Source organism: Equus przewalskii, chromosome 16 (genome assembly GCF_037783145.1).
Source record: "Equus przewalskii isolate Varuska chromosome 16, EquPr2, whole genome shotgun sequence".
In the NCBI taxonomy this organism is placed as follows: domain Eukaryota; kingdom Metazoa; phylum Chordata; class Mammalia; order Perissodactyla; family Equidae; genus Equus; species Equus przewalskii.
The window spans coordinates 8,666,848-8,682,237 of NC_091846.1; the positions used below are offsets into that span (position 1 = coordinate 8,666,848).

The window sequence follows — 15,390 nt, forward strand, 5'->3', positions numbered from 1 at the left end:
CAAAGAAGACAGGCAAGGGGAGAAGAAGCCTCAGAAGACATTTTGACTTCTTTCAATTGTTCACCTTGGTTAGTTTATAAATGGTATTTTGCAAAGAAGCAAATTTAGAATCTTGTATATCTTTGGAAGCCTCTAGGTACCAATTAAAATAGGCATCCCATTCAGTCTGTTTAATTTTAGAGCCATGGTTTTCTAATTTAGTTCTGAGGAAAGCAAGTTTAGGGAGATTGAAAGTTCCCCATGATGGCCGTTGGAGTACTAAATTAACTTTAGCTAGGTTGGCCCATTTAGTTAAAATTGTGTGTGAGAGGGGCTATAGTTTTTAAACATAACTGGCCAGGGTCCCAGAAGGAGGACCCTCCTGAGACAGTTGAGAGGACTGGGATCTCATTACTCAAAACCATAGTTTTCAGGAAAACAAATGAGTACTCACCAGAAAGGACAAAACCTTTAAATAGATCCTGAATAAAGTCAGAGAGCTCAACCAAAGGGAGGGAGGCTGAATCTGAGAGGAGACTTACCAAATTGAAAGGAAGAAGATGATTCATGGAAGCAGAGAACACAAAGGGCTGGAGTGGGTACTGCACACAGTTCTTGGGGTCATCAGTCCTATGCGGGTTTGTCTCCTTCAGGTCCTACTTCTGACACGATGTAATGTCAACCTTAAAAAGGGAATAGCCAGTTGTTTTACCAGCAAAATTAGTTTATTTGTGAATGGCAAATGAATTGCAATTCAGGACAAGCAAACTATGGCAAACCATTGGAAGTCTGAAAAACAAAGGAGGGGAGCATTCTTTTATAGAAGAAAGGAGGAAGTTGGGTAGGGCTGTTATGAACACAAGTCCATTGGAGGAAAGCAAGAATTTTGGGGTTGTGAGGGCTTCTCATTGGCTGGGTTGTTGCTGGGCAAGAAGACCTTTCTTCCTCCTGCCAAGGTGTATAAAGTAAGCTTCTTCCTGCCCAGGAATGTAAAGTAAGCTGCAACCGAAGGTACATGCATGAGAGCTCCCCTTCTGGGCCTCCCAACTCCATTTTGAATGAGGTTCTCTTTATTTATTTTCACAGCAGTCAGGGATAGTGAACCAAGGCGGAGCCCAGTGACTAGCAAAGGTATGTCTCTGTGTCTACCAGACAGCAACTTGGGGAGCAAGAATCTGGTTGCCAATATTGGGACATCTTGTCCTGGGCCAGCTTCTCAGGGAGGCACAGTGGTCAGTACGGAGGCATTGAAGTGGCCCTCAGTGCCAGCCCCTGGTGGAAATGGGGTTGGTGAGCCTGAGCCCCAGTGCTGACTGGACAGGAGGGGCCCCAGTGAGAGGCATGGGTTGAGCCTGGACAGGGGAGTGAGGAGGGCAAAACACCAACAAAAGGAAGAGGGTAATACCTTTTATTGGCATCATTATATTTTCATGTCCTAAGTCTCTTTAGGGTCTGCATATGTATATGGCTCTGAGAACAATCACGAACAAAATAGATCGGTATTTAATTTGCTAAAAAGAGAAGGAAAGAAATAGCAGCCAATTTTGGTGTTTCAAAATGTTTGACACTTTGCGAAAAACAAACAGCCTCTCTACTACTGAGGGACAATTAAGTCATTTGTAATTGCCATGATTGGCTCCACTCTTAATTGATCCTAGACCAGCTTTATCTACATTGAATTGAACTTTCTTCACATCTCATTCAGAATCCTACCATGTCTTGGAGTTGGTCCAAATCAGGCCCATTAGCACATCTTAGCCTATTAAAGACTTATCCAGGCCAGTATTCTCAAACCAGTCATGGCTCATCTACAGTAGTGTGAGTCCCTCTCACCTGCTTCTAAACATTTTCTCTCTGAAGTTGCCTTCTTTTGGTCAGGCCTTCATTGTTCCCAAACAGGTGATGTACTCCAGTACTTTTTCCGATGGGTATTCCTTAGCTGGGACCCTCACTTTGTCTCATTGATCTACTGAAACAGCTTTGGGTTACTGCCTTGCCCCGAGACTTGCCCCATTAAAATCCATTTCTCCAATCCACATCCATATCAACCTTTCTAAAATGTACACATGACCATGTCGAGCCTTTATTGAAGCCCTTCAGTGGTTTTTTGTTGCCTTCAGGATCTAGTCCAAACTCTTCAACGCTACCATGTGGCAAGTGCAAATGTAGATATGTGTGCAAAGGACTTTGGTACGTCAGAGCAAGATGTCATTACCATTGTCTGCAACCTCCCCAGAATAGTTTACTATGGTTGTAATACCTGAGCTGGGTTTTAAAGAATGAAACAGAATTCACCTGGTAGGTGGGGAATGGGAAAGGCATTCCAGATAAAAAGAACCACATGTTTAAAGGCAACAAAACCAAAGAAACAGCAGAAGATATTCACAGCACGATAAATAGTCCAGTGTGGTTGGACTTTGAGATACAAGGAAGGAGTGGCTTTCCGTGATCTACTAAGGAGCTTGGATTTTACTTTATAAGAGGTGAGGAATCATTGAAAGTTTGTAAACTGGGAGATGATTAGCTTGGTATTTTAGAAAACCAGAGGATGGTGAAGAGACTGGAAGGGAGAAGGAAGGTAACATTCAGTGAGTATCTACTACATGTCAGGAACCCTGCTAGACGCTTTATCTAGGCTATTTCTTTACATTTGCACCAGAAACCATTTTACAGATGAGGAAATTTAGATTCAGAAAGATCGAGACATTTCCCTGAGACTGTCTAGTATGTATGTGGATCCACATGCTTTCCACTAGGGTAGCTGGCTTCAGGGAACCAGGGCAGCCCCCGTGAGTCCATCTGGGGCACTGTGGCTGGGATGGTCTCTGTCTGTCCTTATGTCTACCTTTCTGAGGCCCACCTCTACCCAGCACTATGTTGGACCAGCTCTGGTCACGTCTACCTGGCTTATGCACTAGTAGTCTGTGGGAGTTTTCTATTCCTGCCTATCAAATTACCACCAAGTTAGCCACTTAAAACAGATCTGTTTATTAGCTCACATACAGCACAGCTGAAATCTCTGCTCAGGGTCTTAGAGGCTGAAATCAAGATGTCGGTTGGGCTGAGTTCTCATCTCCAGGCTCTGGGGAAGAATCCACTTCCCAGCTCATTTAATTACTGGCAAAATTCACTTCCTTGTGGTTGTAGGACTAAGGTCCCCCTCTTCTTGCCAGCTCTCGGTTGGAGATGACTCTCAACAACTAGAGGCTTCCCATGTTCTTTGCTACTTTCTCTCCACCTTCAAGTTGGTAACAGTGTGTTGAATCCTTCTAGTGCTTTGAATCTCTGACTTTCTCTTCTGCCTCCAGCCAGGGAAAATGCTATACTTTTAAAGGGTTCATGTGATTAGGTTAGGCCCACCCAGATAATCTCCCTTTCCTAACATCAAATGTGTCATAACATTACCTAATCAGAGGGGGAAAGTCCCTCATACTCACCTTCCTGGGGATGATGCAGAGGGTATACACAAGTCAGTGGGGCTCTTGGAGGACATCTTAGAATCCTGCTTCCCACATACCTTGATTACATTTATCTTCAGAATTTGCCATTATTTAAAATAAAAATTTTTCTCCTTGGAATAGCACAGGGTTTTGTTCCTATCTGCTGTCTAACACTTTACCAGAAGTCTCCTTAGGGAAGGAAACCTTAGCAGATGTCGCGTTTCATAAATATTTTAGGACACAATTTATTCCGCTTCTGCTTACGCCCCAAGGCTGCAGACTGGCCCATTCCTTCCTTTCTGTGCACCCAGCCTTTGGCATCTTACTCTTCAGGGTGGAAAACAAAGAAGTTTCTGGTCATCATTCCCTGTACTTAACCTGCCCAAAGCTGCTACTGCCACTTAGTTACTGCGAAGCTTTCCCCAAATTCTGTGCCCTCAAGCCCCATGTTCTGACTAATGAAGAATCCAGATTTTGCTAGTGATTAAAATGCTTCTGCTTATAAACCTTAATTTAAGGTTTTAAATTTTAAGCTCTATGAATAATAGATATTTATACTTACTTTCTATTTACGAACGTTCTTCAACTTTATGGATTTTTTTTTTAAAAACAGCAACAAAATACAAGAGGACTCGTTAGCTGGTCCTTGTTCAGGTTGGGCAGAGAGCAGAGAGAAGGCGTGAATGTGTGCTGTAAGTCTGGCCCAGTGCAGCCGCCGGGACGCCCTCCCCTTGGAGGTACAGAGAGACCCGGGTGTGTGCACCCCCACCGTTATCCAACAGAAGACTTCCTTTGTTGACGGATCTCAAAGGGAAGCAGCTGAAGAGGGAGAGGAGAATGCAGAAAAACTGAAGTTCACAAGGGCTCAAGCTTGGTATCAGAGATTCAGAAAAGCCAGAAGGCAAGGGACCGGCCTGGCTTCACTGCCTTGGGCTTGTGTGGAGGCTGCCGGCACCTTCCCTGAGGAATTTCCCTAAGGGAAGTGGTCAACTTATGCCTTTGCTTCTATCTCACTAAATTTCAAGGCTTTAAGGGGGCTGTAAAGTTCATTTATTAGGCTGTTTATGATAATTTGCAAAACCCGTTTGAATCATGTTTTCTTGAGTGATTTTGTGATAGGTTTTTAAATAGTTGAGATTTTATTTTGCATGTGCGACAGTTGGGCCAGCAGCTACTGGTCGTAGCTTTACCCATAAAAATGAATAGAGATAGGGTTTTCAATATTTGAAATTTTGTATTAGAAAGGACTTTCAAGGGGACCAGCACTGTGGCTGAGTGGTTAAGTTAGCGCGCTCCGCTTCAGTGGCCCAGGGTTTTGCTGGTTCAGATTCCGGGTGTGGACATGGCACTGCTCGTCAGGCCATGCTGAGGTGGCGTCCCACATAGCACAACCAAAGGTACTACAACTGGAATACACAGCTATGTACTGGGGGGCTTTGGGGAGAAGAAGAAGGGAAAAAAAAAGAAAGGACTTTGAAAACAAGAGTTGTGTCCATAAACTAAGGGATGAGCAAATGGTTTTCCGAAGCGAGGAGAGGGGAGCCTACCATTTATTTAGTGTTTGCCACAAATCCGATACTATATTCATGATTTTTTTAGTCCCAGCAATGCTTGCTCTTCTAATGTTACAAATGAGGATGCAGGTGAAGAAAAGTTAATGACTGTCCCAGGGTTGCCATGTTCTCAGTGCTGTAGCAGCACCTAACATGGGGTTCCGTGACCACAGTCCACTTTCATCAGAGCCAAAGGCCGGGAAGGCACAGATAACCAAAGTGAAGAAAAGAAGATTCACTTTGTTTTGTTTTGATTCATGAGCCCAGTAATTTTAGTTTAAAAATGATTTATTTCTCTACATGACCCTAGGATTCTTGCAGTGAATGACGTATTCTCCACTAAACCATCATGATTTAAACCGCTTGAAGAGCATCACCATCTGTTTTCTATTGAGGTTTCCTCCATACAATTTCAATTGAAATCAGGTGCTATTTATGTTATCAAGATGATTTTATTTGGACTTTGGTGCAGCGCCCAAGGGTTCAAGGTTTTGGACTAAGGCTGTCAGACTTCAGTCCATCTTCCCAGTTTCTGACTGAGACGGATCAGGGTAATAAACACAGAAAGCAAGGGAGCTTCCATTACCAAACAGTCGTTAAAACATTGTTGAATATCAAAGGAAGCATATTTATACAGTCCTAGTTTATCTAAAGAATTAACCGAAAATTCGCCATCAAGAATTATTAAAGAGTTAGCTATCAAGCAAACACAGCCGGATTTTAGATGTCACCAGTCTCATTTTCCGTTAAGACAAGTAAGTACTATATTTTGACTAAATCTGTCAGTCTTTCATTCAGCTAGAGCAGGGGTTTGCAGTGGGAGTGGTTTGCCCCTAGCGGACGTTTGGCAATGTCTGGCAACATTTTGATTGTCAGAACCTGAGAGTGGGCAAGGAGGTAGAATGCTGCTGGCATCCAGTAGGTAGAGGCCAGAGATGCTGCTAAACATCCTACAATGCACAGGAAAGCCCTCCTCAGCAAAGACTTATGGTCCAAGATGTGGATACTGCCTTCTTGAAAAATTCCGGACTAAAAGGAGAGAGTCCTGAAGTTGTTGAGAAGCAAAACCAGAATGTTCGAAGAGGAAAAAAAAGGAAGATGGCGATCTTCTTGGACTCTGGAGGAAGAGAAGGAGTTTTCTAGCTCCCAGGAGGGGAGAGGAAATTCTTAGAGTTTAGGTGATGAATATTATTTTGATATACTAGTTGGCACATATTAAACATATTGGCCTATCAAAGCCAATATGCTATTCATCACCTAAGAGGCTGTTCAATCTCTTCTCCCTTAAAGGTTTCCTATTCCCCAGAAGCTACTAAGTAGAAAGGGTTCTTTTTAAGAGTGAGGTGGTACACTCTGACTCCTTCTGGCAGCCCCTGCAGTGTTTTTAAATATATGGGAAAGGAGGTTGGGGCTCAGTGGCAATGATCCACTTTTCAACATTTGACTTGGTTTCTCAGGGCTTGAACTTGGTTTGTGCTGAGATGTGGCTCACTAAAGCAGCGTATGACACGGCATAATCCATGAGGCCCTCAGAAGCCTCGAAACAACTAATTAAACAGATCTGTGACACAAAAAGGAGAGAATATTAGAGCACAAAATCCAAGCTGTAGAAATGGAACACCTAAACTTTGTTTTTGCTCTATTAATAAAAGCTGGTCTATAAGCCCTTGATCATTTCTATAATTTCTTATACCATGTTAATAACTTCAGCAGAATTTAAATTGAGTTCAAATCAAATGTTCTTATCTTTTAACAACACCCATATTAAGCATATAATTAAAATGTTCCAGTTTAAGTATTTTCTTCAAGGTATTAACTGTTCAAAGATTCGCATGATGATGAACCAGAGTGTTCATGGATGATGGCTCAAGCTTTCAAGTATTTCTGATAGGGAGGGGGGATTTACTAAAACTAGTCTAACTGACATAAAAGTGGAGTGGTAAAAGTTGTTTTTAATTACTCAAAAGTCTCTTGATATATCACATTAGCCGTTGGTCTTTTAAGTAACTAACCTCTATCAATATTTGACTATATTGGGAGTGTGACTTGGTATATATTAAAGAGAATTTCTCAAATCAAAAGGAAGCTTGAAGTCATTATGTGCTGGGAGTTCAAAAGTCCTGGGCTGCATGATGCTTGCTTTCATCTTCTGTGATTACTTCTGCGACTTGAAGAGAGATGGTGTGATCACCCCTGGCCTTTGCTTGCTTTGTTTATCGTCTGGGTCTTTCTGAAAGTAGTTCTGTTATCCAGAGGGGAATTGAGAGAAGACACTGTAGAGAAGGCGGCATTTAATCAGGCTATGAAGGACTTACCCATGTCACAGAATGTCACAGCTGTCTCAGATGGGGAAGAGGGGCACCATTCATACAGGCCTACTTTTCCTTTTGCATTTGTGTCCCTGGACTGTGAATCTCATTTACCTGTTCATCTGCACCCATATTCCCCCATTTCCTGAGCAGAAATAAGAACCACGACTCTCTCTGCTGTATATCAGAGTGAACTCCAGAAGAAGTGGAAGATTTCTGGAGTGCCTGGGGGGCGGGGGAATAGAGAGTAGAAGGACAAAGCCTTTTTTCTCCTCTGTGATGATTTAGTTGTGATCAATGTCAAAAGAGGGAAATTTGAGGTAATTATGCCTAGCCCTGGGGCACTGGGAAAAAACTACCTCTTGAAGCAGTAGGAACTTGGGAAGGTCGAGATGAGTGGCAGTGTCAGTACCCGCTATTCGCTGAGATCGTCTGGAGTTCGAGATGTCTCAAGGTTATTTCCATAGGGATTGCATGGGACCGGATCTCATGAAATTGGGGTCATGTGGGATAGATGAAGAGCTTGAAGAAATGACAGCTGATAAAAGAGACTTGCATCTGCTGATGCTCGTGCTCATACTGGTGATGACAGCTAGCATTTAGTGAGTACTGTACCAGGCTCTTTGCAAAGTGCTTTATATGCATTTTCTCATTTAATTCTCAGATTAAGCTGACGACAGAGGGTAAATAAATAATAAGCCATTTCATAAAAGAGGCTTTATCAATTAACTTTTTAAAGAGACTATTGCTAGTAAGTTTCAAAACTGGTATTGGATTTAGTCAGAGCCTGTGGTATTCATGACTCTCCTGTATGGTACTCTTATTATGATTATTCCTGTTAACAGTTTGCGGTCAAAATCCAGCCAGAAGAGTTCAGGATCTGAGGCCCTGCAGTAGGAATCCACTAGTTCCTGTGGAGCTAGAGAAATCACCTTCACTTAGCACCTGGCCTATAGAAGTGTGTGCTGCCACCTGATCAGGATGCTGAGTGTAGATGAGGACGTGTCCTCTGGTCTAGGACTGGAGTCATTTACTGGGCTCCTGGAGTACTGTGTTGAGAAAGACTCTGAGGCCACCCCTGGCTTAGTAAGGAGTTAACATTTGTTCCAGATGAAGTGGGGGTGGTGAAATGCGTACCGCATGTTTCTCCTTCTTTCCTTAGGACTTAGGTTACCAGAGAAAGATGGATAAAGAACCATGGTTCTTTAGAGTTGCCTCTTCACAGCCAGGCTGCCAAGAGTGATCGCAGTTATTGCCTTGGAAAGATATGAAGCCATGCGAGATTGGTGACGAGAAGAAAAGGGAAGCATGGATAGACTGATGACCTTGGAATGAGGCTCGGTGTTGGCCTAATGGGCATAATATCAATGTTTCCATTTACTGAGTGCTTATGTGTGCCAGATACTATTCTAAGCACTTTATTTTAAATATATATTAACTCTTTTAATCCAACATCTCTAATTAGTGGGTACCACTGTTATCCTCATTTTAAAGATGAAGAAATGAGGTACAGAGAGATGAAACAACTTGTCCAAAGTTAGAAAACTAGTAAGAGCTGGTGCCAGGATTTGAACCCAGGCAGTCTTAACCACTTAACTATTAGCCTCTCAAACTTTGTCAACCCAGAGCTTAATGCTTAAGATGAGACTAAAGCAACAATCGAAATATGATAGAGTGAAAAATATTAGGTAAATGCTACCTTCTCTTGGGGAGAGGGGGTAGTGGTGCTTGGGCTGAAAGACCCAAAAACCATTAAACTTGGTAAGCTCTGATGTTTATCTTTCTATGTGTTGTTTTCAAAAATGTTTGAAAACCACCACACTGTCCTATAGACAGTCTCCACCTTTAAGCAGCAAATGCCCCACCTTGGCTGTGCTCAGCGTGACTACATTCACAGGAGCTGTTGTGGAAAGTGTGAAGCTTTTAGAGAGTCTCTGGGCTCAGAAATTGGGAAAAAGAGTGATGAAAGGAAGCACTGGCCCCATGGGACAGATTTGCACTCAGTGCTTTCTTCATTCATGACCAAATATTTCTCCAGCATAGCCTTGTTTATGGCGGGGCAGGAAGTCACAGGGTAGAGCCCCACCTGTGCACAGTTTGCACTGTGCTGGATGTGGTGTCAGGAAGTAAGGCAGGCAAAATACTTTGGAACCAGATAATGGAAGGATTTGAGTACCAGAAAGAAGAGTTTGAGCTTTATTTGGAAGACTACGTTGAGCCACTTGTGTTTTAGGAAAAATAGTGGGGCACAGTGAGAAGGATGAACTGAATGAGGGACCCAGGGGAAGAGAGGAGCTGATGCCAATCTCTCTCCAAGAGGTGTAAGGGGCTGACTTGGGTGCCAGGCATAGGAGCGTGGAAGGGATTTAAATTTCAACTCCATCATGGAAACGGAAGCACACTGACTTGCATTGGTTGATACAAGGGAAAGAGAGGTTCAGGATGATTCTGACACGTTAGTTCCAAGTTTCTAGAACAATGATGGTCAATAATAAAGAATAAAGGAGATCGGAGCCAGTGTACAGCTGAGAGAAATGTTTACTTTAGATGTTACCTCCTCTAAGAAATCTTCTCGAGTCACTCCGCCTAAAGCAGGTTCCCCTCCTTCACCCTGGAGTCTTTCCTCTAGCTCTGCCCCTTGTGTTTCTTTCATAACTAGTCACAGTTTGTGGTGGTTTTATTTGTCTGGACTTGCTTGTGGTCTGTGCATCACCCCCACTGGAATGTAAGTTGGCGAGAACAGGACCATGTCTGTCCTGTGCACCCTGCCTGGTGTGGAGCCTGGCACATAGATGGCTTAGTCTGCTTCATTTTGACAAAGAAACAGCTTTGCTGAAATGGTAAGATAGCAGGTTTACTTTAGCTCTTTAGTGTCAGGAATAAAATATACACCTGGATTAAAATATGCAGAAGGTGGGAAATAAAACATTCAGTTGGTACTTTAATAATTAAACTAAATTTTGCTGCCAAGTGGTGAATGCTGCTAAATCAATGAAAGATGCATCAATTAGGCAATCATGCAGCCAAAGCATTGTACAACTTGATTGCCTGGGATTGTTAAAAAAAAAATCAGTGAAGAGAGTAGTTTAATCATTATACTATGGATAAATATTCAAAATCAGTGGAACATATTTCTTACGGTTTGGCTGTAATGCCCCCATACTATTAATAACTGTTTTGCTTTTCTTCCTCAGCCTTCCCCTTAAGAACCTCGTTCTGGTCTGGTTAGTATTTGTACCTCATTGCCATTCTTCCTTCTTTTTAAAATTCAGGCTCAGTGATTGGCATTCCTGGTAAATGAAGTGGTGAAAAGAACATTGGAATATGGGTCAGAAACCCTACCTTCTCACCCTGACTTCAGTCACAGTCAGACTTGTCCTTGTGAGAAGATTGAGTGGGCACCACTCATTACTTCATAGGAGGATATCAAGTATCCTATAAATCTACACTTCCTCCTCCCGGTGCCTAAAATTCTGAGAGACTTTCATTCCTTGAGTGCAGCCTTTTCTGGCCCCAGTTTGCATGTGTCTTCCTCTCTCTGTGGTGTAGGACCAGAGCGGCTGAGACTACACCTACTTTGGAGGGAGTTGATGAGAAGGGTGAAGGGGTTTGGAGATGAGTCGAATATCATCCTCCTCAGATAGGAGCCCGAGTGTTCTGCTATAATGAATGAGATGCAATAGTGAGTTTGAGAAATATTCTTTTTGTTTTATACAGAGTATGCCCTCAGGAGACAGAACAACACTGGGACAGACTGGTTGGGATCAGCCGTAGGCACAGTGTAGGCATATAGGACAGGGAATCAGAATAATGACTGCATGAGAAAAGAACACCAGGAGTCCCTCAGGGGAGAGGTGAGACCTGAATCACAATTTGAGGAACTTGTTCCAACCAGGGGATCGAGGAAAAAAAACTTATGTATGAGATTTTTTTTCATTGAGATATAATTCAAATACCATAAATTTACCCTTTAAAGTCTACAATCCAGAAGTTTTTAGTGTTTTCATAAGGTTATGCACCATCAAATTCCAGAACATTTTCATTACCCCAGAAAGAAAGTGCTTACCCATTAGAAGTCACTCCTCATTCCCTTTCCCCCAGCCCCTAACAACCACTAATCTGCTTTTGCCTTTATGGATTTGCCCATTCTGGACATTTCATATAAATGGAATCATACAATAAGTGGCCTTTTGTACCTAGCTTCCTTCATTTAGCATAGTGTTTTCAAGATTCGTCTATGTTGTACCTTGTATCAATAATTCATTCCTTCTTAGGACTGAATAATATTCCATTATATGGATATACCGTATTTTGTTTACCTATTCATCAGTTGATGGACATTTGGGTTTTTCCCATTTTTTGACTCTTATGAATAATGGTACTATGAACATTTTTGTACAGGCTCTCATGTAGACATATGTTTCCAAGTCTCTTGGGCGTAAACCTGAGAGTAGAGCCACTGGGTCATATGATAACTGTATGTTTAACATTTTGAGGAACTGCCAAACTGTTTTCCAAAGCAGCTGCACCATGTTACAATTCCATCAGCAATGTATGAAGATTCCAATTTTTCCACATCTCCACCAACACTTATTATTGTCTGTAATTTTTATTACACCCATCCTAGTGAGTTTAAAGTGGTGTCTCTTGGTTTTGATTTGCATTTCCCTAATAGCTAGTGATGTTGGCCATCTTTTCATGTGCTTATTGGACATTTGTATATCTTCTTTGGAGAAATGTCTATTCAAATCCTATGTTCATTTTTAATTGGGTTATTTGCCTTTTTATTGTTGATTTATAAAAGTTCTTTATATAGTCTATATACTAGACCGTTATCAGATATATGATTTGTAAATATTTTCTCCTATTCTTTGGGTTTTCTTTTCACTCTATTAATAGTGTCTTCTGAAGCACAAATGTTTTTATTTCGATGAAGTCTAATTTATCTATTTTTTCTTTCATTACTTGTGCTTAAGGTGTCACATCTAAGAAACCATTGCTTAATCCCAAGGTCATTAAGATTTACATCTATGTTTTCTTCTGAGTTTTATCATTTTAGCCCTTGCATTTAGGTCTTTGATCCATTTTAAATTAGTTTTTGCATATGACGTGAGGTAGGGATCCAACTCCATGAGATTTTGCTAGATTCAGCTGATCAACTCAGGATGTTCAAACACTCCGAGGAATGGACTCAAGGAGCTGTCCCTGGAGGAAGAAGAAGATTGCTTTCTCCTAGGATTTGGTGCTGAATGAGCCTGTTGTCCTGATGGTTTAAACAGAAAAATGTGTATCAATTAGGTTTATGTATTGAACTGAACCCAGCCAGATTCTATAACCATGAGGAATATATACAGTGCAAATTCTCACACTCTAATGAAGGAGATTTCACCTTCCAAAGAGTAAGTTGATGATATGATGGTTTGGAAATCTGCTAAAGATGGCCTCTATCCAGCAGTGAAGCAGGAGGCTGTCGTCCTTTGGTTACTATGATCAGAGGGATACCTTCATACTTTGGTGCTGATAATGTGACAAACCTGGGGAGCACCACTGGCATGGAACAAGGAAAGGAATTAGGGAAAATAAGCTGGCCGCTCACAGAATTAAGGATGGTGTAGGAAAATTCCCTTTGTGGCATGTGATTGTTTACTGAAAATGTTGTCTTTTGTCCTTACCTCATACCCCTCAGCTAACATTTATTAACCCCCGTTTGCCCTGGTCTCTTACATTTCTGCATGTCTACTGAACAGAGATATTGACAGCCCCAGCCAATAACTGTCAGTATTGCTTTAGCTCAAAATAACCCCACAGATTTTGATCCCCTGTGGACTAGTGCTGCCCCTTTTTAGAACCACCTATTTTGACATTTATTTTTTCAAGATGTTTATTTTTCTTTATGTCTCCATCATTTAACATAGTGCCTAGAATATAACTGGTGCTCAGCATGTTTACTGAAATCTCTGCTTGCTCTTCCTTCAATTATGTTGCAGTTGAGAAAAAAGACAATTGTATCATTCAATGGATACAACTTTTTAAAAATTGGCTTGCATTAGCTCTTTTAATTCTCCCAACAGCTTTGTGAGGTTGCTTATCATTATCCCCATAACAAATGAAGAAACTGAGGTGCAGAGCGGTGAGGGTAGAGGCCGTGGCATCCACACCCTGCTTGTCTCACTCCCAAGTCTGCACCACTTATCATCTGGCTCATTCACGCCGGAGCAGATGAGGGTTGGTTGGGAATGAGATGACTGAACTAGACACATGGACCACTTCCGCTGGCTGAATCCTCCAGAACATTTTTCTGGCTCACACAAGCACAGTCTATTTATTTCCAGTTGTTTCTTTCATCTTATCAAGCGATGGTTTAATGCTGTCTGCATTGTTGCAAAGTACCAGAGCATTTATAGAATTCAGCAGCCATTTCCAAATTCAGAGTACTTCTCATTTACTGAATAATATGTCCTTAATGACTGGCCACCTTAAGCTGGTTTTCAAAAAATGGTACTGTTTACTGCCAACTGTATCCCACAATAATGGACAAAAATAAAGTTTTATTTTATTATTTTATTTTTTGGTAATTCAAGACCTGTCTCTGTGGGGAGTACATAGCTTCCTTGACACTTCGTACTTCAAGCAACTGAATTACTTCCCAGCCGGGAAGGCGGCCAAATCTCTAAACTGACATGTTCACTGAATAATAAATTTCATGTGCGAGAATGATGCCAGGCGCAAGAGGATTTGATAAAAGGGCATTTGAACCCTACCAAGGATATAAAACATTTCCCTTCATAAGAAACTTGAATAAATTGTTCAATAGAAGACTGTGTGAGAAGTTTTGTGCTCATTTCAGCTTCTACTACACATTTCGGTGAATAGATTATTCTGGCAGTATGGCAGCAGTAGGCTAAACATTAGATAATTCCATGTGAAATGTTTCTACTGGCTGAGCCCCTCTGCCCTGCGCCCCATTTGAAACGTCCTACAGACCTCTGGAGATTCTCTGAGCTCCAGGCTTGGACTGGTGAGCCTACTCCGTGATCCTGAAGCTGACTGACTCACTGCTTTATAAACGCATGGTGTCCCTTTCCTGACTAGGTTTGGATCAAACAGGTGCTTGTTTTTCTATCTGACATTCAGGATCTGACAGCGCAGATCCTTTGGGTGGAGTTTGCATGGATCAGATGCATTCTCCTAGCACTGCTGAGACCTATTTAAAAACTTGCGCAGCACCATACAAGACCACTAGGGCATAGGTTCTGTGTTCGGAAATAGCACATTCATTGTTTTTCCTTCCTGAATACAGTTTTCTTTAGAAACAATACTAATCTCACCAATTTTAAATAGATTTTCAGGTCTTCAAAAGGAGAAAAGCAACAATCTCTTACTCCAAGTGGTTGAATAAAACTCTTGGATGTTTTGAACACTAAAGCCATTTTAATAATGTTATCATTTTTATGCAGGCCCTATCTAAATAGGGTGTTATGACTATGCCTTTAAAATGATGAAAACAGAAAATTTAATCTTTCCCTAAAATTCTGTGTACGTCTTGCAGCTGTCATTGCTTATTTTTCACAGTACATGGTCACATTCCTAACTGGATAGTTTTATTCCAAACAAGCAGTAATCTCAGTATAGTCAGGCTCCCTAATTTAATAGATTAGGCCTCGCAGCTGTACTCAGAGGTGTATTTAGAAGATATATCCTTTAACAGGGAATAGATGGTGGTGTCATTGTCTTGAAGAGATTACAAATGTATAAACCACAGTAGGCTTGGAAAGACCTGGGAGAAAAATTTGGGCCACAACCACTTTGCGCTTTTAAACCTGACACACATCCCAGTGTGCCATATCTTCAGTGTCAGAGCGGTCGATTATAAACAAGCTGTCCTATAGACAGAGTCTGCTTCTATATTGAATGGCAAGCTGAAATTATCAATAACTGTCTTCTGCCTTTAATTCAGGGTCTTCTCCGTTTGGTGAGGCCTCAGGCTTTCAAGGAAAAAGCTTTCATGAATTTCTAAGAGATTCTCTGTCTCCATGCTCCCCACCCCTCTACCTTCTTCCCAAGCCTCTTATTCTAAAAGTAAAATTAGCTAGGTTTCAGGGGGTTCTG

The 15,390-nt window shown here is 41.6% G+C and overlaps 1 protein-coding gene across 13 annotated transcripts in view; it reads left to right on the top strand.

Annotated features, from left to right (window-relative positions):
* Positions 1-15,390, top strand: part of MTUS2 (microtubule associated scaffold protein 2) — a 559,616-nt gene that overhangs the window by 357,885 nt on the left and 186,341 nt on the right. The gene's annotated exons all lie outside the window — the stretch shown is intronic.